This window comes from Pseudophryne corroboree, chromosome 5, assembly GCF_028390025.1.
Source record: "Pseudophryne corroboree isolate aPseCor3 chromosome 5, aPseCor3.hap2, whole genome shotgun sequence".
NCBI classification, from domain to species: domain Eukaryota; kingdom Metazoa; phylum Chordata; class Amphibia; order Anura; family Myobatrachidae; genus Pseudophryne; species Pseudophryne corroboree.
The window spans coordinates 25,288,852-25,311,317 of record NC_086448.1 but is presented as its reverse complement, the minus strand read 5'-3'; the positions used below and the strand labels follow the sequence as shown (position 1 = coordinate 25,311,317).

The following is a 22,466-nucleotide window of genomic DNA, read 5'->3' as shown; positions in this document are numbered from 1 at the left end:
AGTAGCAAAATCACCGGGAAAATATATCGCCAACAGCCTGATCTGCGCAGCCGTTCTGTGGGCAGAATTCTGAAGCCTATTACTCTTGTAAGTCAGGATCTTCACAGTCTGTGAGTTGGTTTTACACCAGTTTATTTTATTTATTCAATAGTTTTTTTTCCCACTTATATAGCACCAGTATAATTCCTTTGCAGTCTATGATTGGGAGCAAAACAGTAATAAAGAGTAACAGGAGGACGGCAGGGGCGAAAGCAGACTTTACAGGGCTGTGTATGTGCAGCTCTCCTCCCATACATTCTGTATGCAGAGAGCCTGACAATTAGAGCTCTCTGTATTGGCAGCTCGCATTGCAGCCGTGGACTGTGCTGAGGCAGAGACACAGCAGTCTCTGTCTCCCAAATATAAATAACAGCTGGACGCATCGGGGGTTGGGTGGATGGTGGTTTCTGGGTACTCAGAAACCCACCCTGCGTGCACCACTGACAGAGAGGTCAGTTATGCATCAGTTGGAGTCTTTAAATTATTTTTCTCCATACACTTACCTTCTGACTGTCCACAATCTAAGTTTGTTTCTAACCCTCCGTCAGGCGCATCTCTGGGTCTCCCGGGTTCAGGCGCAGTGCGCCTGACAGGCGCCTGTTAGAAAATCCTCATTAGCACCTAATTAACTCAATTCTAACGCTCTTAAATTGATCAGTGACCTTCATTAGGACGTACAAAGAGAGAAATCGTAGGTTTTACAATGAGAGGCCGCCCTGGACAAACCTACATATTTCCACAACCTTTGTAATTTTCATTCATAAAATGAGCAAAATAAACAATTAATAGATGAAAATAAAAGGAAAACGAACCTTCAGAAGTTGGAGGAGTTTGGGTGCAGTGTGCCTGAGAGGCCAGGCGGGTCTCTACTGCACTCCTCGCAGTCTGCGGGAAAACTGACTAGGGGAGTTTCAAACAGCACCTACAGATAGGAAGGTACTAGGAGGGACAGGCCCCTGCGCCCCCTTGGGGAGGAGAGGGGAGCGAGAACAGCTTTGCGGCGCCTGTCCGGCCAGCTGCGCCTGACTGAGGGTTAATAAATGTTGCAATTAGGAAATGAAGAACTTGTGCAAAACAATATTAGATTTAATGTTTTGGTGGCCCACCCTCCTTTGGCTCCAGGCCCAGGGGTTAAAATACTCAGGTCTAAGCATTCAATTCTAGCTGGGCAAACCCGGCTAAGGACCATGACTAGCGATTTGGATTGTTCCACGTTTCCTGGTGCACGTTGTGAAACTAGTCGAACACAATTATTCTACAAGTGCAAAAACAGTTGATCACACCCAGTGGTTCATTGCAAAGAGCCCCGCATGTTCTGTTACACCCGGCGGGAGTACCTGCTTTACCAACCGTACAATGCGGTTGTTCAAGTCTTCAGTTGGTAATTGCATTATTGGCTGATTATTGTAGGTGATACAGAAAAAAATTGGTTCAAAATAATTGCTTTCAAGTTGTATTAACTGCTTCACTCCCTCATACTGGTCCCTCATGTTATTACACCATGGACTAGAAGCACTTTGTTAGCCAAATGAGAAGCTCCAGTATCTCTGCTGTCCCTGAGGGTACGTTTACGCTTTCATACTTCGATTCCTGCTGTACATGTGACGTCTGCCCCACTTAGAGAGTGAGGATAGCATACAGCCCATCCCTTTGCTTGGTCAGTGAATTACCTTACTGTAGCTACACTTAAAGATGCCAGTGAATAAGAGACTATCTGGAAAGAGAAAATTGAGAATACAGATGGAGCCATCTTTATCTTGGCCTTTAATAGGATTAACTGAGCCAGGGTAATCAGACTTAATCCCCTGCTGTAATAAATTAATCCCTTGATATATTGTTCTCTCTGTATTGTATTATACCTGAGAACAAAAGATGAAGGGTTTATGCTAATACACCATGGTGTGCCTAGGCGCAGCAGAGAAGCCGAGATAAACGTGGCTCCATCTGTATATAATTTTTTTGGGGAAAAAAGTATTTATGTTTTTCATTTTCCTGAATTAAAAACTACTGCTCTATCTGTGCCCAGGAATCATGGACACAGTGACCGTCGCTCCGCAGCCTGTGTGGGTGCATTGCAGGTTCCCATTACAATCCAGCTGAAATACTGGGCCATGGGTCTGCAAGCATAAGGCCTACCTTATAGGCTATAATAGTCAGGGTCTGGGTGCCATTATATAAGATATATATACTGTAGATCAGAACAATGACATCTATGCAAATAAAAGTAATAAATGACTATAGCAGCAGACCAGAGCCCATTGCCGGGCATTTCACCTTTACTATACAAGCATTTGTGTGCAACTATCACAAGATACACGCAGGTTGGCACCAGTGGCACATGCTCTAGATTTATGCCAGGCATACTTCACAGCAGGGGACAAAATCAGCCCTGGCACGTGCGTGCACAAGCGCGCCGCAAAAGGGGGCAAGGGGACACAGGGTTGGACTGGCCCACAGGGGCACGGGGGTGGGGGGGAACCCCCTGGTGGGCCCCACTGTCTGGGGTCCAATCCTCCTCCTCTAGGGATCAGGTTCCAGACCATGCACTTCAAATATACATATGTTATCTTATACTGCACAGGACTATGGTGTTTTCTCTACGGTGCATTGCCAATATTTTTCTGGTACATTATCATGCACGCACTAGTAGTAGTTATAGATTTATCAAGGGGCCCAGCCTATGCGCTCTCTAATTGTTAGGCAAACCAATGTAGGGGCTGGCCACACCCCCTCTGGTGACTGGCCACACCCCTAAATATGGGCCCCTACCACTGCTTTCCCCGGTGGGCCCTTCATACCCTAGTCCGACACTGTGCGGACACCACAGACGAGTGCATGATGCGAGTCAGGGCCACGCCCCCACCCATCGGAGAGGGGCATGGGGGCGGGGGAGCGACCAGACCAGACCTTCCCATCTCTCTGTGTGACACCAGCTCATCGGCCCTCTTGGCATTTGCCAGACGTGCCAGCTGGGCAGTATGGCCCTGATTCAGAGGCACTTAGTCCATGTGTAAATCCATTTGTATTCTTTGCACACACACACACACACACACACACACACACACACACACACACACACACAAAAAAATGCTTTCCCTATTGGATACCAACAAGATTTCAAATATATCTCTAATACATCATAAGCGACTACGTGTGTCATATACGATGAGAAAAGTTAAATTATACCTTGCTGAAAAAGGCTAAAAAAAAAAAAGAGTAATATATGCCTGAGCAATGTAGGGAGCACCAATCAGCATCAGCAATACATTCTGAAACAGCCAATCACAAGCAGTCTGTCATTTGCATAAATTCTTTAATCCACACCTGCATAGTATACATACAAGATACATAGGGGTAAATTTACCAGGCAGTGCTTCCTTACCCCGCAGCCTCTTTCATTGTTTTGCCCGCTGGATTTAAAGGGGCAGTAATAATAAATGCAAAACCAGGCATGAAAAAATCATTGTCCCTATAAAAAGCGTTCCATACATTTTTGTACCCCATAATCGTTTATTCCAGTATGCAAAGAAAAATAAATATCTGGGATTGTATTTAATGCGATAACCCAGACCACTTACTCTTTCTCTCAGTGCAGTAGCATGTGGTCACCAGAGAATGCCATTATTAGTAAATATGAGTGTTAGACATCGCATCTCTGTGACGCCCTGTACTCATTGATGTAAAAGACGCTTTTTTATCACAGTCCAGATTTGATGTTTGTGGCTCTGGAAAGGGAATTTAGCTCCAGGATACGCAGTCTGTTATCAACATGTGCTTATTAAAAAGAACTGTTTCCCTACAATTTTGTCAACTCAGGTTAGTAAACTAATTGCGCTTATTTGTACAGCAGCTCGGCGAAGTCTGCCATTGTGATTACAGACGTCGGCTGTGCATTTGGTGCGCTGCGTAATTACAGACAGTTGCTGGAACAAAGCGGATGTCTCACCTCTGGAATCACAGAGATACAAACAGTATTTATGTTGCACAATTGCTGCATGCATTAATAATGTTTCCATTCTCTATTGGTTTTATTAAATGCAGTGCACACATACAGCCATATCTATTAATAATTCTCTAAGGTGTATCTCCCGTCTTTAGCAGGACTGGCAAGTGGGATCGTGGTGCGAGCTCCAATGTCTCCCACAGCTAGTGAGATTGGACTGACCTAGCCCAGGTGGAGAATCCGGCCAGCCGCTGGGAGTGGGGTAAGAATGGAGAAGAGGGGGCAGTTTTGGGTGGAGCGGGGCAGTGGATAGAGAGGGGGCAAGAGACAAGGCGGTGGTGGGGTGGCCCCAGGGCCAGGCTGGGGTACCCCATCATATATTTCTATTATAGTAGGAAATGCTTTAGCTGATTTTGCAGCTAAGACAACAGCCCTCTCCTCACCTGACGTATGTTACGGTAATTCTGAAATGTTCAGTCTCTTGTGACGGTGTGTCGGCATGAACCTATCTATTTTGGACCATATGGCACAAGATGCCTGGTGTGATCCTGTTCTACATACTGTTTCCTCAGCTTATAGTGTACTAGGTGCTTAGGTTCAGTGTTGTGATGCATCAAAGTTGCAAATTCTGGCGCTATTTGAGGACAAGAACGTGGATGGCTTTTATAATGACAGTAGTGCCATAAACCTCCAGGCTTGTGCACGCCTCACTCCCATCGGACACAAAGGGGTTAAGCGTTTAGTATGGAGGGATAAGGGTTCTGTTTGGTCCAGCAGAGTTTGGGTGTTGGGATATGGAGGAAGGTTTTATGCTGCTTCGCTGGCTGTGAAAGTGGGGCTATCTCTCTCTTCATTTGGAGTTGCTCACCCTCTCACCCTAATTCTTTGTCATTTGTTTGTGTCAGCTTTTGCTGATGGTTTTTGGCCGGGTTTAGAGCGGCCTTGTGATTTTAAGGGTCATTGTGTTGTTTCCCTGGGGTGCGGCCCATGCCATGGAGGAGGCTAGGTGTGGATGTCAGTTTGGTTCAAGGGCACCACTGGGCCAGGTGGGTCCTTTGCCTCTCTGGGGATGGGTTGGTGAGCTGTTGTCCCCATAAGGAGTTTGGCAGATGGCCTTCCGCTTGCGAGTTATTTGTCAGGGATGGAAGCAGGTGGCCCGTTTGTTTTTTGTTATATTAACAAGTTATTGCTTAAGCTAGGCCGTTCTTCCTCCACCACCTTAATCATTTTTATGCTAAATCCCTTCAAATAAAAAGCTGACCCCTTTCACCACCAATTCAGTTGTCCAAGTCTTTATTACTATATATATATATATATATATATATATATATATATATATATATAGGTTTCTAAGGGGGGATGCAATGTTGCCAGGTGTATCAATATCTGACATTGACCACTGCTGTACCGCCATTTGAAGATGACGGTAGTCCATTGTAGCCTATGGGCTACTCACCACATTTGCAGCCGGGCCGAGGCTTCTACCATATTTGGACACTGTGCATGTGCGGTCAGGCTGACCGCGCATGTGCAGCACCATTGCAGGGGTCAGGCTGACCGCGCATGTGCAGCACCATTGCAGGGGTCAGGCTGACGGCGTATGTGCAGCACCATTGCAGGGGTCAGCCTGACCGCACATGTGCAGCACCATTGCAGGGGTCAGGCTGACTGTGCATGTGCAGCACCATTGCAGGGGTCAGGCTGACGGCGCATGTGTAGCACTATTGTAGGGGTCAGGCTGACCACGCATGTGCAGCACCATTGCAGGGGACAGGCTGACGGCGCATGTGTAGCACTATTGTAGGGGTCAGGCTGACCACGCATGTGCAGCACCATTGCAGGGGTCAGGCTGACGGCGCATGTGCAGCACCATTGCAGGGGTCAGGCTGACCGCGCATGTGCAGCACCATTGCAGGGGTCAGGCTGACAGCGCATGTGCAGCACCATTGCAGGGGTCAGGCTGACGGCGCATGTGCAGCACCATTGCAGGGGTCAGGCTGACTGCGCATGTGCAGCACCATTGCAGGGATCAGGCTGACCGCGTGTGTCCAGCACCATTGCAGGGACGGCGCCCTTTTAGAGCCCCTGTCCATGCGGGTGCTGATGAATACATCCACTTGATGTGATCGCATATCGCTAATATAATTGAAAATGCGATCTATGATAAATGGGCCCCTAGGTGTCTGTGGACCCACCTGCATAATGCAAGTAATGTACAGATGGATAACGCTGCAGAGTGGTACCTCCAGAGCTGGATTGGGGGAGGGTGGTTACGGGACACTGTACTCTAGGCCCCCCCTCTCTCAGGGCACCCACCTGCCCTCACTCCTGTGCAAGCCTACTCAGACTGGCCGCTGAAACTGCTCTGAAAGGGCCAGGAAATGTGTATCCAAACACGTGAAGCCTGGCCTCAGCACTCCTACAAAATGGGGACAACACACCCCCTCATTTTGCAGATGGTCTCCATCGCCAGCCCCCAAACTGCGGAGCAATCTCGTAGGGCTCGTTCTGCACATGCACCGTTCCCCCATCATCATTTATTAGTACATGAACCATCGGATTTATTAACTAACCTGCAGGCCTTTTGTTGCCACTGCCGAAATCTTTATATACTTGGACCCATAAAAAGTAACCAGGCATTATTAAACCATTGGCGTAAATCTACTATACGCCCTCCTGTAATTTATGTTGCTATAATGAGTATAGTGTGGTCATCACAGCCAATCCCCCCCCCGCCCATAACAGGGACTATCCACCGGTCTGCTCATTTTACAAAGCATTGGAAGAGAATTAGATCGGCCAGAACTCCCTTAAAGGGGAAAACACAATTGGCCAGACGTAACCCCAGGAGAGACAGAAGATGGAGCTTAAGAACACGTTGATTATACAAAGAGGTGATGTGTCAGTAAGATGGGTTTAATGACGTCTCCTTCTTAGATGTCCCGTCATTACATTTTAAACCAAAAATGTCCCCAACAATCTCAAAGTAAGAATGTTATCTTGGCCGTAATGCCGACATGTAACATTTCTACATCTTTCACACAGTCATTCGTCATGATGAAATGTTGATAAAACATCTCCGGTGACTTACCACCCTTTATTTAATACTTTTCCCCTAAAATACTATTTGGTTTGGCCTCAGTTATTGACCATCATTTTATTTATTTCATTTGGCACTATAGCACAAATGTATCACAGAGATCAAAAGAGATAAAGTGGAGAGTGATAAAGTACTAGCGAATCAGTTTCCCAACTGCCATGTGACAGGCTGTGTTTGAAAAATGACAGTTAGGTGCTGATTTGTTTGTCTCTCTTTTACACTCTCCACTATATCGCTTTTTAAGGCTTAATACATTTGTTTCTTTGTGTGTTTTGATGTCTGTTTTACTTCTCCGCCGAAATGCGACTTGCAGATGCAAAATAAATCAGAATAAAAATATAAGCAGAGACCCGATTTCTGCTGGCTCAGAGTTGGTACTAAGAAGCCTATTCAATATGCTAATTATCAGGGGCTGGTGGCCTCCGATAATAAAGTTTTCTATTCGTGGCCAGATGCCGGAACATCATTACTCCGGTGTGGAGATTTCTGATCCAAAAATCATCAGTCTCCGCAAATCTTCTCACCACCACTTCAGTAGCGGGAACTTTGCAGTGCCGAGTATGACCTCACCAGTTCTACTGCCATGTGCGACCGCGGGTTTACGCATGTATCACCTCCGACGGAAGGAGCCGGACAGTGGCGGAGTGATCTGACCGGATCCCTCTTCTCAAGTGTATGGGTAAAAAACACCATCTGGAGATGGCAAATGTTCCCACAGTATTTTCGGAGCTTGATCAATTTAGGTCCCCATAGCAGTGTATGGGAGCAGTGGGCCAGATCAGGACTGTGATCTGTGATATCTCATGCATTACTTTTTTGATGAATAGCACACAATCAACTTATACAAAAGGAGGTGAAAATGTTAATTTCACTTTCTTTTGTATAAATTAAGTAATGATGAATTGACCCATAAATCGGGTGTGTTTGCAGAGTGGAAACGGTTGTGTTCCCCTCTAGGAATTATGCTAAAAATGCCCCCTCTACACCATTTGTATCATTGTAATTCAAGTCTTGCCTTTGCTCTACTCGCACCATCAGCCAGTGCAAACCAGTGCTCCTCCTCCACATAACCGGTGGCAGTGCAACGCTCAAAAACCCAAGTCTAGGCTAACTTGGATAAATAGAGGCACATGATGGTAACGCAAAAAAGTTTGCTGCATTGTGACTTAATTGCTTTGTGCTTTATAAATGAAACTCACTGTCAGATATACTGTACATACTGCATGCTCGGAACTTGGAGGAGATTAATCCAATCTTGGAAAGAGAAAAAGGAGGAGACGTGGCCCGAAACCAACCAACCAACCAACCAACCAACCAACCAACCAACCAACCAACCAACCAACCAGCATCTACAGTATCTGTTATTTTACAGGCAGTGCTAGAATAATGACAGAAGCTTTAATGGTGGCAGATAAAGTGGAGCAACGTCTCTAATTTATCTCCAAGATTTGCTAAATCTCTCCCATAGTTGTGTCTGCTTATTATAGAGTAAACAAATGCTTAGACAGTCAGTGGTTCTGTACTTTTAAATCCAGTCTGAGGGGTCTATTTACTAATCTTTGGAATGAAATAAAGTGGACGGAGATAAAGTATCGGCCAATCAGCTCCTGTCATTTTCCAAACCCAGCCTGTGACATGTCAGTTAGGAGCTGATTGGCTGGTACTTTATCTGTTCCGAGATCTACTACCACAGTTTTTGTGAATCCGTCCCAGCTACTGTTGCTATAGTTACTCTGTATTTAGAACTGTTCCAGGGAGGCTTAACTTCCAAATGCTGATATTCATTGGACATACCAAAGACTAAATAGAAGAAGATACACTCAATTAAGTCAGCAATTTACAAACGGGCTTATCCGGACGCTTTTTTATCACTGTGTACATGACGCGTATTTCTTCCTAGCTGCATTAAATCTTTCTATTAAATCTCTTTCACTTGCAGAACTGGCCGAGAAGATTTGTGAGCAAGGAATTTTCAGGTCTGAGTAGGAGAACTGGGGTTGGATTGCTATTCATACACTACAGCAAATTGTAGACGTATCGAAATGTTGTTTCCTCTGAAGCGCGGCTCGGGGCTGCCATTACTGGAGGCTGCAAATATTCAATTCATTCTTTACTTCCTATTTTCTCAATGGGAGATATGTTCCCAGAAGATTTCACAAAATGGTAAATAAATATTAACAATCCACGAGAAAACGCTCCAGCAGAGTCAATGGCTGGTTGAAAGGAAAGTGCGAGCGCTGATTTAACTCGGGGTCATCGAGGTAGAGGCAATACAACACAGTATACAGGTTTTATAGACAATCAGGGAAGCGCCAATTAGTGAGGCTTATTTAGCGCTATGGCATAAAATGTGCAACTTTTTCTGGGGGTTTTATTTTTTTCAGCACTATTTTAAAACTTATGGATGATGGAAACAAACCTAAATCCTTAAACATTTGCCAGTTTTATACTGAGCAAAAAAAATGCAAATGAGGAAAAACTTTTAATTTCACCACACTTATACATAGGCAAACGCAGTGGGGGTTTCCAGTTGGCCGGAAATCCTCCTTTTCTTGGCAAGTGGATCAAATTCTATCAGCAATATGATTATTAGAGCTGCTGCCACAGCATGCAGTGTAAGGGACAGAGTGGAGCTGCTGCACATGCCCAGTGGTAGAAGCTTCTTCTACCAAGTTTGCTGTGTGTGTCCTCAGTCAGTGCACTGGACCAGAGAGCAGCTGCCAGGAAGAAGAGACAGGAGCCTTACCATGAGGTGGGAGAATGTGTACTTAGAAAGTGCAGGACTGGTTCTATTATGTTTATCTACTTATTTATTGTGGGATGTTTAACCTTTTCCCGACCACTTATCTTATTTATATTATTTAAATATGTTTGATACAGCCTATACTGTAGACCATCAATAGTGTTAAATATTAATACTGTATTCAATACAGTATACAGTGTATAAAAAGACCAATGTCCAGGGTCGTTACTAGGTCCTTCTACCGGTCCCCCTGGCTCCCACACTTGCCTGAATGTTACGCAGAGCAGGAGATTGTGGACTGCCTTTGGAAACCCCCCACTAGAAATCTTGCATTTGCCACTGATCTACCCCTTATAGCTCATTAACATATGAGGGGCAGTACGGATGGTGTAATGTTTAGCATTACTGCCTCACAGTTCTGAGGTCATGGGTTCAAATTCCATCTTGGCCCTAACTGTGTGGAGTTTGTATATTCTCCCCGTGCTTGCATGGGTTTCCTCTGGGTACTCCGGTTTCCTCCCACAATCCAAAAATATACTGGTAGGTTAATTGGCTCCGAACAAAAATTAACCCTAGCTTGTTTATGTGTTTAGGGCAGACTAGATGGGCCAAGTATTTCTTATCTGCCGCCACATTCTATGTTTCTATGAGTTGCACACAGGACACAATGCATGTAATTGTACATAGGCCCCACTGTTTCCATATGCGAGAGTGCTGAAGCTGCCATCAATATCACTGCCACACAGACCTACCCCAAACTAGGTGCAAGAGGTACAACTGGATAGGCGTCTCCTTGGTAATAGTATACGAATAACTCGAATAATATGTTGTAACTGTGGCCACAAGTTGAAGAAAACAAGAAGCGTCGGTATTAAATGTAAAAAAAAATTAAATTGCCATAGATACAATTTAATAATAAACATCATCAATAAGGCTGTGAACCACTGTACTGAATAGACAATATAACAATTTATTGACTCAACATCAATAAAAAAAATATATTAAAAAAGAAAGTAGAAAACTAAAATGCTTAACAACGACGATCCAAATAAATTAGCCTTTATTTCTAAATACAATCATGCCTCATCCAAGATTAAAAACATTATCTAACTATAACATCCTAAAACAAGATTCTATTCTATGCGCGCTTGGCCCAGATAAACCCAGGATAATCTATGGGAAGAATCAATCACTTAAACACCTGCTAAACTCCCAGTATGCTAACACCAGTGAAAAAAGAACCACAAGTAACAAATAATTATCTAGAAAGGTTAAATACCAAACCATTGGGCTGTGGCAGGAACACATGTCTAACCTGTGGCTATATACAGTATAGCAAATAGAGCTAAACCCTGTTACCGCAAATTCACAGCAAATATGCAGATCTTCCTATTATTAGGATAAATCAAGTAATCTTTTACAGAAGCTGCTGTATTGCTTAATAAAACCATAAATAGTGGGGGCAACGCTTGGTGCAGACATTGGGGAATGGGACAATTGTCTCGCACATGGTTACGTTACGCTTATCCCAGGTTCCCGGAGGTAGGTTGGTGCGCTGTATCTCACTGTGGTTCCAGCAAAGCTCATTTCCACGGGATACAGCCAGGGCCTAAAAAAAACCTTTAGAGGCCGTAAGCCGTAAGATTTTGGTGCCCCCATATACAGTACATATAATTTAAAATATAACAATAATAAACTGTAAAAGAAAATTGTATTTTTCGAAATGAAACAAAAATTGGAAAAGAGTGAAAAAATTCTCTTTGATCAGAAACTCAAAACTAATGTTACATGTGTATATCATTAACCTCTGTTATTATTATTTTTATTTTGTGTGTATATATATATATATATATATATATATATATAAAAAAAAATAATTAAATAAATAAATAAATACATTTTTTATATATATATATATATATAGATAGATAGATAGATAGATAGATAGATAGATAGATAGATAGATATAATTTATTTATTTATTTGTTTTTTCATTTATTGTGGGAGCCCCTTTTTGTGGAACCTGGTTCAGCTGCAGCATTTGCAGTTTAGTTTTGTACCATATGGCCCATGGTAAATCCGGAAATGCCAAATTTCTGTGGTGCACCCCTTCCCGTGATGCCCTAAGCAGGTGCTTATTTTGCCTAATGGTTAATCCAGCCCTGTAAATACCCAGAGCACAAGGGAAGGAGTGCACATATAAATGACTTAGCTGGATTGGGTTACCAAAAGTCAGTAAATATAAAGTCAGTAAGAGAGCAATAGATAAAGTAATACCAGTAATATATCACCAATTGCGTTGAGTCAATGTCGGGTTATGGAGCGATCTTTTTTTTGCTTCTAATTTGACTTTGAGAAATAATAAGCGGACATAATAATGTACAGTGATAATAAATTACTGCTCATCAATAAATGCTTAGAAAGGTGTCTATCAAGTATATTGTAAATTATAACATGTAGCACTCCTTTAGCCTATAAGACGGTACTACAGCCCATCCTTAATATTAGAATAAAACATTTACCAGATACATACCCTACCAGTATATTAAATAATAGCAGGACACTTTGAAACAATATAACCTTACTTTATAATATACTCTGGATTAAAATCAAAATGTTGATTTGATATATTTGGCCAAGCGTCAAGTCTTCCCCAACTGGGCATGACCTACACGCAGACATGTACTGAATGAGCTGAGTCTTGGGTGCAGATGGTTTCATTTATCATACACAAATTATGTTAATATATATATATATGTATATATATATATATATATATATATATATATATATGTGCCAGTAGAGGAATGGGCGCACTTGGGTTGTTTTTCCACCCAATATTCAATGGGGAAAAACAGCAGTCTCCCTAAGATATTTACTCCTAATTCATGAGCATAAAACCACATTTAACATGTTCCATGTAAAAATTTATTTCAACAACCAGTGGATTACACTGGTTGTGACTTGAAGCTATTGTAGCTACTGGTTACACACGCATATGAAATTGTGGTAGACCTGTGTATTTGAACTTGTTATCCAAATCCCTGAATCATAAGGTCGCATACCTATATGAACTTGCGTTCAGGCCTATGCGTTTGAACTTGTTATTCAAGCACTTAACCATAAGGCTTAATCTAACTTTCACCTGTGTACCCCACCGGTGTGTGGTTTTTTTCAAGTATCCAGAATACGTAATTGCCATTTCATTGATGCACTAACAGTATTTATCAAGCACTAGAGATATATCCCTGATGAAGTCTTAGAGTAAGACGAAACGCGTCGGGTTATTTGTTCATAAACATCAAATCTCCGAATTGTCAAAGGAGAAGGAGGAATCTATCAAAGTTATTTCAACTGGTCCTCTGTACTATATGGTGTTATCTGCAAAAAGAGATACTATACCGTTTTGTATCATTGCTTTTATGTTGTAATAAATTTTTACATGGAACATGTTAAATGTGGTTTTATGCTCACGAATTAGGAGTAAATATCTTAGGGAGACTGCTGTTTTTCCCCATTGAATATTGGGTGGAAAAACAACCCAAGTGCGCCCATTCCTCTACTGGCACATATTTGTATCTTTTTAGTCCCTCCTAACAAGGGACTTAGTGGAATTTGGCAGCCCAAACCCAATCCTTTTTCACTTTCTGTTTAATAGCGCAAAAGGGAGAGTATCTGTTTTGTATATATATATATATATATATATATATATATATATGATTAATTTTTAAGATTGTGACCCTTTGCAGTCAAACCTACTAATGTCTAATAGGCCTAATTTTTTAATAGCTACCCCTGATGAAGTTGTTTAGATGAAACGCATTGGGTCTGTCAGTCAAATGTTATTTACCCAGTCTGTGAAGATACTCCCTTTGAGCTCACACCTTGAAAAAGGTCCCCAGATATAAGTGTTCTCCAACATACAAGTTATACCTACATATGTTTTCTTGGAAGAATCATCGTAAATACGCTTTATATAGCGCGCTTAGGAATTGTGTTTAATTTTGTATGTTATTGAGATCTGCCAACAGGGATCTCTCCCATAGTGCTGCTATAGATAGATAGATAGATAGATAGATAGATAGATAGATAGATATTATATATATATATATATATATATATACACTTGCAAACATAATATCAGTGAGTCATAAAGTTATCGCTCATAACCAGTGAGTACTGAGGCCTTCATTTAGTTAGTTAATTTTAAACAATGGGCCTGATTCTCAATCGGGAGCAAGGCTTAAAGAGGAAGTAACTTTGCGCCTGGAACAAACCATGCTGCAGTGCAGGGGGGGATGGGAGGGTGGGGATGGTAAATACAGTACATGCATTATTTTGTCAGGCAGGTTCATACTGGTATGCTTTTGCACGTAGCCCACACATGCTGCACAGCTCTTTTCCTACACTGCAATTTAGACTTGAACTAGGACACACTCCTCGCAAATCTAATTCTCTCTGCATATTGTACATCTGCCACACCTGCAGCGCATCACGGTGTTACCAAGGGGTAAAGTTGCTTGATTATTATTATTATTTTTTTGTGTGCGTGTTGCTCCCATTCAGTCCAGCCCCATACTGAGCAATCCTTGATAGTCCCCCCAAGTGCTTTCAGTATAGAATATAGCGATACCACATGGATTGTCAAAGTTCTAGTTGTTTATGAGTTTGGGCAGCATTCATTATGGAGGACTCGAATGCATTCTAATAATAATAATAATAATAATAATAATAATAATAATATTTGAATTTATATAGCACTTTTTCTCCAACAGGACTCAAGGCGCTTTACACAATGCATATAATACAGAAGATGTAAGTAATACAGCAATACACAAGCCGCACAGACATAAAAAGAAAACCTTGAGCACACAGTGAGCATAATGGAGGATTGGTGCAGGCATTTTGGGTAACAACTTCCAAGAGTTGTATATTCTACCCTCACAGGTACCAAGTGAGGCAGCCATCTTGGGCGCGCTGCGTAGGATTACCCTGGGTGGAATAGTCCACCCCTAAAATAGATGACACAAAATGGGGTGATTTCAGCGCCCTAATGCTAAGAGTAGGGCCCCAACGAAACAGTCAGGTCCATGTATTTTTCATCCCATCCACAAGCGTACAAGATGAGGCGTGCAACCGTCATACAAAATGCAATACAAAGGGGATGACACAGTCTGACTGGAAGGAGCAATTGTAACATTACATTTAAGTCATTAATTCATTTATCCTTATTTTTTATTTTACTTACTTTTAGCAGTGAATTATAACCAAATCCCTACTGATTATATAGATATCTAACACCTCTAGGCCACAGCCGGTAGCTATTGCGTTAGGATAGGAAAACTACACATACAGGTCATATATAAGACTGATGGGGGCGCTCTAGGACGAGATAATGGAAATATATAAAAAAGACAAAAAGAACGACAGTCTACCTATTGCAAGACCACTTACACCCCGTTTACACCACCACTAAAAACACAGGGTATTGCCATGATAACCCGGGAGTGGCTCGGTGTAAAAGGCTTAACCCGAGTCCAGTTACCTGGAAATCCAATCCAGCTATCTTGCAGGGTTGGTCCCAGGAAGGACCCAGATTGCGGTGCAGTGTAAATGGCTTAGCCGATTCAATACCACCTGGAACCCGTTCACTGTGTAGAGAAGAGGCGGAGCTTGGAAATCATTCCATCTCCAAGCGCCACCTCCGCACATGTTGGCGGTGACATCACCAACTCGGCAATATGCAGGGTCAGGCTATTGTCTGAAAGGGTTCTCTTGACGAGTGGCCCCCGGGAAGCCCCCGTGTACAGGTGCAACCCGTCATTTTACTACAAAAGTGCTATTACTAATGTGTTCCACTTCCAAGCAAATAAGTATTTAAATAAACAATGTACATTAATCTCTATATATGCCCATTAAACCAATAGAAACTTTTTTAACGCCGCTCACCCCGCGAGGTCTTAATATTTTGTATTATTTTTCCACAACATGATTCCGGATGAGCAAGCGGATGACCGGAGGGAGTCTCTGCTGTACATGCACCTCAATATGGAAAGGATATATTTTTTATGCAAACTGGCGAATTCCGCACTAACCAGGAGACGCCAGTAACAAGCGCTGCACATGGTGATAAACGGTTAAATACTGCATGGCGCAAACGCTGCATCTGCCCCCCACATGCCTGGCCTGTGATTAACCTTTATTAATCCAGCAGCCGATGTGGGCACAGCAGTGTGCTGGCAGGGGCACCCCGTCATTTTCATCAGCCTGATGGCATGGTGCGTTATACAGCCAGCGTGGCATCGCTTCATGGCATGGCACCCCGAGCCTCAGATTTGTTTGTCTTTGTATGAAGTGATTATATAGAGTGAGACTGCAAAGAACAAGCCTCCAACTTTCATTGTGCGCACTCCTGCTGCCATGGAATGATAGTGGCTAACTGGCGCCCTCTATGCTCCACTGGGTGTTATTGCAAACAACGAATCCAACATTTTATAGTCAACTAGTCAATGCGGAGCAGTGCTTTTGATTAGTGCATCCCTCTGTGCAATTATATCAATAGATAGAGTGATGGGAACGCAGTACGGAATTCAGTGTCCGTGGATGTAACTCTGCACTGCCAGAATTGCTTTGATAAAACCGTAACCCTTCTGTGCATTGCATTAAGTGTGTGTGTGTGTGTGTGTGTGTGTGTGTGTGTGTGTGTGTGTGTGTGTGTGTGTGTGTGTGTAGGGGGGCAGGGGAGAAGGGGGGGGGGTGACTAGCAAAATCTCTTAATCACTCAACTGAATCATATGTTGCAACTAATGAAAAAGAAATCTAAATGATTAATAACTGAGGAGGTATGGCTGGTCTGTGGGGAGAGCTGGATTTTGAGCATGACTTGGACTTAATTAAATAGCATAATAATCTTAAATTAATTATTCATGATAATATCATCAAACCCACTATACAGTAAAATAACCACCAGCTCTTTGTGTTATTGATAAGTGATAAGCCATCATCTGAGGAGGTTTCAACTGGTCTTCAGTGATAGATAGATATGAGATAGATAGATAGATAGATAGATAGATAGATAGATAGATAGATAGATAGATAGATAGATAGATATTTTCCATTAATCCACTGCAATCACCATTCCCAGGATTGGGGTGCGAAGTGGTATGTGGCCATATGTTAGTTGACAGGTGAAGTCAGCTCACTGTAAGTTTGATTCTGATGTGACAGCAGTAACCAGGTTTATAATTCTGAGTGATAGAGTAGGACTTGCAGTGAAATGGGATCCCTTGATTTTGGGCTGCAAGCTTAAATGCATTGATCATTTCCTGAAACAAAAACCCACTGGGGCAGATGTATGAATCCTGGAGACAGCACAAGGGAGTGTTAAACCAGTGATAAGTGCAAGGTGATAAATGCGCCAGCCAATCAGCTCCTATCTGTTCATTTACATATTGGAGCTGATTGGCTGGTGCGTTTATCACCTTGCACTTATCACTGGTTTATTACCTCCTTATGCCTTCTCCAGGTTAATACACCTGCCTCATTGTTTGTTATGGTGAGTGAGTTTATTATGGCGAGTGCTGAGGCTCTGTGAGATATATATATATATATATATATATAAAATCTCTCCTCAAAGGTCAGATAAATATCTGCTGAACTCCAAGACAGCGCTGCAATATCAATAGCATAAACAGCCATAAATGTCAGGAAAAACAAACATATATATCACATATCACACACGCATTTTATAAATCTCTCAGCTACACACTATAATGCTGCCTAATCTTAGGCGATATTAGCTGGATATTAATATTTGGGACTCACATGATATAAGTAGGAACCAGGCAACAGATGACATTTCTGCATAGATGGGTTCTCAGCTAGATTGTGGTCTGTAGCCCATTATATAGCATTTTGTGCAGAGTGTTGCACCAACCACCAGCCCCACGTGCAAACGTGATAATCAGGGGCTGAAATAGTGCAACGATACATCACCTCTTTCTGAGGACCTAAATCACAGCATCACCATTCTAGCCAACTTCAAACCCCCGGCCTAGAATGTCAGTGCTTTTATAGCCATCCATCAGGCCACTGTTTCAGAGAGACGAAGCTTAAATTGTCACTTCTCAGAGGAGAGGGCATTTAATCATTCCTGGGCGATTTAAATCATTTCATTTCCCATTGAAAACTAACTAGCTGTCTCCCAAGGGGACGAGCTCCAAATACATGATAAATGTATATACACAGAGAGGCAATGAGGATTGGTGAGCTAATAGCAGACAAATAACAGGGAGAAATGTTTGGCTGTCCTGTTTGTATTCTGCAAAATCACAAGATCACTGAGGCTCTCACAGAGTAAGCAACTCCTTAGAGCAGGCTTAGGCGGACTGTTGTAGAACTACAAGTGCCATCATGCCCTCCCTGTCTCTGCATGGCAATACTGCCTACATACTGTACATCTCAATTAAATCAAGTCAGGCTTTGATGGTAGGTGACCGCTAATATCACAGGTTGGAAAGGTTTCCATCCCCAGGCAGCAAAGCTTTGTAGGTAAATGTGACACCATTCTGGTCTGGGTACTGACTGATAGGACCTGGATTACAGGTAACCTTCATGGCTGACTTTTCAAGTGTATTATTAAATGTCAAGGTAGAACCCATTTAGCAATGGTGGCACTCAGTGCCAATGGCTGTTGTGGATGCCTGGTTTGCCCACAGGGGTTACTCTTATTTATTAATGCTTCCAGTGATACATTGCACAGTAAGTGGGCACCTGGACGCTGGTCACTGTGCTAGAAGCAGCCACCGTGAAACTTGTCACCAGCAACTCACAAGTGAATGACTGTAAACTGGGATAAACTTAAAGGCAGCAGGTGGAAACCCTTATTTCAGTCTTAAAAATAGAGCAGAAATTCCCAGCTATTTTTTTTTTTTTTTTGCAGATCTAGGTGCAATCACAGGAAATAACATTCACGGTGAATTTCTCACTTTTGCTGCTGAGGCTGAGTGTCTCATTCCACCGGGAATGTGGGAGCAAGTGAGGGTGGGATTCTCAGGGCTATTATCTAACTCTCTGCTGCGCCCCCAGAAGCCACCTGGGGAAGACCCCCATCTGCCCTGAGATTTGAGTAATGACCCATAACTGATTATATAGAGGCAGGAGACAATTATGTGTGAATATACAAGTCACCTGAGGGAATTACACCGACTTCTAGCACAGGCAGAACCTGTTCAACAAGTAGACATTAGGGATCTCCTGTGAGATATATATATATAAATATATAGGGTGGGAGGAGGGGGGGTAGGTAGGTCTCCTATATTGCCAAGGGGTCCAAGAAACCTTCTGAAGCATCCACAATTCTTGGTGCGTTATCCCCATTTTCCTGCACTGCAGAAATGAAAGCAGGGGTCCCATATTTTCAACAGGCTTGGCAAATTCTGCCCCTTTCACTGGGGTTTGAGTTGGGGGTGGGGGGGTGGAAGGTTCTTTAAATCATATTAGACTCCTACGGTACCATCTTGCCTCCTGCCAAGACTGAAGGCTCAAATCTTTGACCAAAGTAATTTATATTCTGTCCTCTCACGCCCATTGCATTTACATTTTAATAACTAAATGACATAGTCTGGGTTTGGGCAGCTAAATCAGATAGGCTTATGATTAGGACATATTAAAAAAATAAAAGGGGGAGGGGAGGGGGGATGAATACTCAGGCAAATGTGCCATTAACTTCTCCAGTACGTGCCCGCCTGGCACAGGGATTCAGACAAAAGGTGAGCTAATGATTGCCCACACAGATGAAGCCTGCCGACAGTGCTCTGCAGACCCTGCGCTGCAGTGCCGGCTACAGTACAGTGCTGTGTGTCGGTGCTGCTGGAACATAACAGCGACTATTGGGGACCTGCCTAGAAGCAGTGACAGAGAAGGTAATTACAGGGACAACCATCCCTGTGTGAGGAGACCACAGCTCCTTATGCTGTAGAACATGGGGAATGATTATGCTAAACACATGTTATATCAGCAAGCACAGGGATTAAACACAACGTTATTATCACCCATCATACATGTATAGATATAAATACTGACTGAGACTACCAGAGCCAAAAAAAAAAGGGGGGGGGATTAATTAAGGGTGGTCTCAGTACAAGCCAACTGAGGATTAATCCAGTGTTTAAAAATAATGAATAAATAATAGAAAATAATAATAAAAATAAAATAGCCCCATATAAGGGGGACAGCTCCATTTTGGTGATAGCCCCAAGCCCCACTTTGCTCCCATGATCACGGGCAGCGGGGGGTCCACCGTGTTAAAATATAATCATCTTGCCCAGGAATGTGGCATCCTCAAAGTGTTTGCAATGCAGCAGAGTCTATTAAACCCGGGGTCCGTCTTCTACGGCAGGATGGTGATTTATTTATGACACTATAATACTTCTTTATTCCCCCCTCCTTGTAAAATATTCATCCATGGGCTTTAAGTGTGTGGGCTCTGGGTGGACTTATAGCACCATCCTGACGATTAGTCGGGGGTCCAGGGGGCTTGGGAAGGGAGAAAAGTTCCTAGCTGTGCGTACCATGAATGATATCTATTGCACATTGGCAGCCGGCTGCATTTATCCTAGAACCAGGGAGAATATTGGACTCATCGCATCCACCTTACCTGGAATCCCAGCACTGCACAATGGAGACACATATTTGCAGAGGAACCCTCATCCCCAGCCATAGAGGTTGCAATAGAGCAAGTTGTGCCTTACCTGGGATTCTGGCGCTGGAAGAAATTCCTTTCCCTCTAATGCAAATTCCAGGTATTAAATAGGGAGCCCATTGGAATCCATTGCCACCAGCAAAAGTCTCCGCACAGAGAGCAGCCCTGCTGCCTAAACTTCCCCAGCAGAGATGGAGAGAGAACCTTCAGCGGCAGATCACATCCTCTAACAAAATAACAGCCAAGAAATGGTTACATCCAATAGCACCAAGTCTTCTCCAGGGACACAGAACGGAGCTCCCCTGACAGGCATACAGCAAATAACCTGGGCTTCCCGGGGAGATGTTTGCAGAAGATCCGCTGCTTCCCTGATCGTCTTTCCTTTTCTTTTCTTTCTTTTTTTTTTTTTTTTGTTGTTTAATTTCTTCTTTTTTTTTCTTCTTCTTGCTACTCTGTGAATCTAGACCCAGTCCTTGTAGCCAGGGGCTGCATTAAGAATTACATCAGGCTTTTATAAGCTTTCCAGATCACACATTAGAGTGAGAGGAAGAGAGTGAGAGAGTGGGGGAGAGAGTGTGAGAGGAGAGGAAAAAAAGAGAGAGAGGGAGAGGAGGGGAGGAGAAGGGGGGAGGCATGGATAAAATGCATCCACACAGCCACACACAGAGGAGGGGAACCAAACTCAGCTGTCTCCCAGCACATAAGATGAGGGGAACTGCTGCAACTGCTGCTGGATGGGGGATTGCAGCTCTGCAGCCAGTGCAAGGTGTTGGTGGGTCTGATGCACAACTTGGCAGATGCTAGGGGTAGGGGGTGGGGGGCACTGGGGTGGGGGTACTGTATCTAGAACCCTGTCATCCAGACCCTTAGGAGAGATCCGCAGGAAAAGTGCAATGGCTGTGACTTCAGTTGGATGGAGAGTGAACTCTGCCCAGAGAGGATTTTGGGGGTGAAGCTGTCCTCCCTGGCATGTTACTGCAGCTGCTGCTCATCCCTGCTCCCAGGACTGTCCTAGGAGGGTGCCTGAGACGGTGTGCAGGATGGAGATTGGGGGACTGGAGGGAAGAGGCAGCTGCCACCCTCTGGGAGTTATTCGCTGGGAAGGGAGAAAGTCAGCGAAGAGAGAGGCACTGTGCCTCCCCCCCCCTTCTAGTAAGCCCCCTCCGTGTGATGAACTGCGCCGCACAAGCTGGATGTTACCATGGTGACTGTACTGTATATATGGGCTCTGACATTGTCCCTCTTTTTTTTTTTTTTTGCACCTGAAGCATGTAACACAAGTTGACACCAGGAGATCTCCGCAACAGGAAGAGAGAGAGAGAGAGAGAGAGAGAGAGAGAAGGGGGAGTTGGAGAGGGAAAGATAGAAAGAGAGGGATAAAGAGAAATAGGGACAGGGAGGGGGAGAGACAGGGCAAAGAGAGAATGTGAGAGAGAGAAGGGAAAGAGGGAAAGAGAGAAAGAAGTGGAAGTGGGAGAGAGAGAGTGGGAGAGGGATAGATAGAAAGACATTAAGCGAGAGAGAACGAGGGAAGGGGGAGTAGGAGAGAGATAGAAAGAGGGAGAGAGATGCAGGGAAAGAGAGAGAATGGGAGAGGGAAGGAGAGGAGAGGGAGAGAGAGAATGGGAGAGGTAAAGAAATAGAGGGAGAAAGAGAAGGAGAGAGGCAGATTAAAAGAGAAAGAGCGGTGGTGGGAGAGAGAGAGGGAGTGACAGCGAGAGTTGGAGAAGGAGTGAGAGGGAGATGAAAAGAGAGCGCTAGAGAGGTAAAGAGAGATATAGAGGAAGGGAGGGATAGAGAGAGGGAGGGAGGGAGACAGAGAGAGAGGGAGAGAGTGGGAGAGGGATAGAGGGTAAGAGACAGAGAGAGAGTGAGAGGCATTGAAAGAGAGATAGGGATAGAGAGAGAAGGGGGAGAGAGAGAGAGGGAGAGAGACACA

The 22,466-nt window shown here is 43.6% G+C and overlaps 1 protein-coding gene across 5 annotated transcripts in view; it reads right to left on the bottom strand.

Annotated features, from left to right (window-relative positions):
- Nucleotides 1-21,636, bottom strand: part of ADGRB1 (adhesion G protein-coupled receptor B1) — a 680,829-nt gene extending 659,193 nt beyond the window's left edge. For all 5 annotated transcript variants that reach the window (XM_063921150.1, XM_063921151.1, XM_063921152.1 and 2 more), the window contains exon 1: nt 20,577-21,636. The gene's annotated coding sequence lies outside the window, so the exon portion shown is untranslated. The remainder of the gene's footprint in view (nt 1-20,576) is intronic.
- Between the last annotated feature and the right edge of the window lie 830 nt (nt 21,637-22,466).